Below are 2,513 nucleotides of genomic sequence, written 5' to 3'. Positions count from 1 at the left end.
AAAAAAAAAAAAAAAAAAATCTCAGGTTTCCTTTATGGCCGGGATGATGTGCATTTCCTCATGTATTTCTCTGCCATTCTTACCTCTTCTTCTGAGAAGTCTCTCCTTAGCTACCTCGATCATTTAATGATTGGTTTATTACATTTGGGAGGGGTTAGTCTCTGGAGTTTCTTGTATATATTGGATATTAGATGTTGGTCTGATGTATTTCTTGTAAAGATCTTTTCCCAATTGGTTGGCTGTCTTTCTAGCTTAGTAACTGTGTCCTTAGCTGTCCAGAAATTTGTCTGTCATGTGGCTTGAACTCTGGGCCTGGGCACTGTCCCTCAGTTCTTCAGATCAAGACTAGCACTCTGCCACTTGAACCACAGCACCACTTCCAGTTTTCTGGTTGTTTATTGGAGATAAGAGTCTCAGGGAGTTTCCTGCCTGGGTGGCTTTGAACTGCTATCTTCAGATCTCAGCCTCCTGAGTAGCTAGGATTACAGGTGTGAACCACCAGCACCTGGCTTGTCTTCTATCTGAGTCTGTCTTCTATCTGTTGTGCCTCTGGGACTCTATTCAAGAAGTTCCTGTTTACATCTATAAGTTCTAATGTTTCTCCTCTTCTCCTGCAGTAGTTTCAGAATTTTGGTCTGATGTTGAGATCTTTGATACACTTTGAAGCAGGGATCCACTTTTAGTTTTCTGCATATGGCTGCCCAGTTTTTCCAACACCAGTTATTGAAGAGGCTATGTTTTTCCACTGTATGTTTTTGGCTCCTTTGTGCCTATCAGGTGGCTATAAGTGGTTTTATTTCTGGGTCTTCTAATTTATTCCATTGATTTTCTGTTCTATTTTTGTGCCAGTACCTAGCTATTTTTTTTTCAGCTCAAAGCTAGTACTCTACCACTTGAGCCACAACACCACTTCCAGTCTGCATATTTGCTCTATTATGTTCATTGATTTGCAATGTTGAACTGTCCTTGCATCGCTGAAAGTTTATTTGGACATCTAACAATTGCCACGCCCAACTTTCCTGTCTCAGCTGCATCTAATAATGGCACATCTACCTAGTATTTTGAGCCACAGCTGCACTCTTTGGAGTATGACTGGAGGACAGCCACCATGAATGGCCACTGCTGTTATGCAGTACAGCATCACAGGAAGTCAGTCTCAAACCTCTGTTATCGCCAGGCATCAAGCAGCTGCTTCTAGTGTGTTAGCTTCTAATTCCTTGCAGTTTAAACCTCTCTGTGGTGCCTTGTTGGATATTTTCCTTCTCCCCACCAACTCTTGTGATCAATGTTCCAATTCCATAGCAAGTTGTCCTCTGCCTCCTACACCCATGACTACACATTATACTCAGGCCTCCAGAGAAACTCAGTCTCCAACAATATGCATTGCCTCAAGATGGCACCTTATCATGACTTTTTTTTTGGGTGGGGAGGTCAGTTGTGCCGCTTGAACTCAGCCTGGGCACAGTCCCTCAGCTCTTTAGCTCACGGCTAGCGCTCTACCACCTGAGCCAAAGTTCCACTTCCAGTTTTCTGGTGGTTTATTCAACATAAGAGTCTCACGACCTTACCTGCCCAGGCTGGCTTTGAACTGAGATCTCAAATCTCCGCCTCCTGAGTAGCTAGGACTATAGGCATGAGTCACCAGCACCAGGCTTATTGGATATTTTTCGGTGGTTTTCTGCTCATCTTTCATGATTCCTGCCTTTCTTCCTCTCTTTCTTTCTTCAGAATCTCATCTATTCACAGAGATGGCAGATGCTCCAAATCCATGACTTTACCCAACTTGGCATCTTATCTGTAACCCTATGGCAGAACTGAGCCAGATTACACAATCATATGTGTCCAAATTTCTGACCTACAGAAGCTTATTCTTTCGTTTGTTTGGTTTTTTTTTGGGGGGGGTCCGGTCATGGGGCCTGAACTCTGGGCCTGGGCACTGTCCCTCAGCTCCTCAGCTCAAGGCTAGCACTCTACCATTTGAGCCACATTGCCACTTCTGGCTTACGTGGTGCTGAGGAATCGAACCCAGGGCCTCATGCATGCAAGGCAAGCGCTCTACCACTGAGCCACCTTCCCAGTCCCAAATGCTTATTCTTTTAAGGTGTTACATTCTAGAACAATCCCTCCCTCCCTCCCTCCCTCCCTCCCTCCCTCCCTTCCTTCCCCCACCTTCCCTCTCTCCCTCTCCCTTCCTCTCTCTTTCCTAGTCCTGGGGCTTGAACTGGGGCCTGGACACTGTCCCTGAGCCTCTCTGTGCTCAAGATTAGCACTCTACCACTTGAGCCACAGCACCACTTCCAGCTTTCTCTGTTTGTATGGTACTGAAGAATCCAACCCAGGGCTTCATGCATGCTAGGCAAGCACTCTACCACTAAGTGACATTCCCAGCCTCTATGACAATTTCTTTTTTTTTTTTTGGGTCTGGTCATGGGGCCTGAACTCTGGGCCTGGGCGCTGTCCCTCAGCTCTTCAGCTCAAGGCTAGCACTCTACCACTTGAGCCACAGTGCCACT

Source organism: Dipodomys ordii, unplaced genomic scaffold (genome assembly GCF_000151885.1).
Source record: "Dipodomys ordii isolate 6190 unplaced genomic scaffold, Dord_2.0 Scaffold121, whole genome shotgun sequence".
Taxonomy (NCBI): domain Eukaryota; kingdom Metazoa; phylum Chordata; class Mammalia; order Rodentia; family Heteromyidae; genus Dipodomys; species Dipodomys ordii.
This window is presented reverse-complemented; position numbering follows the sequence as displayed.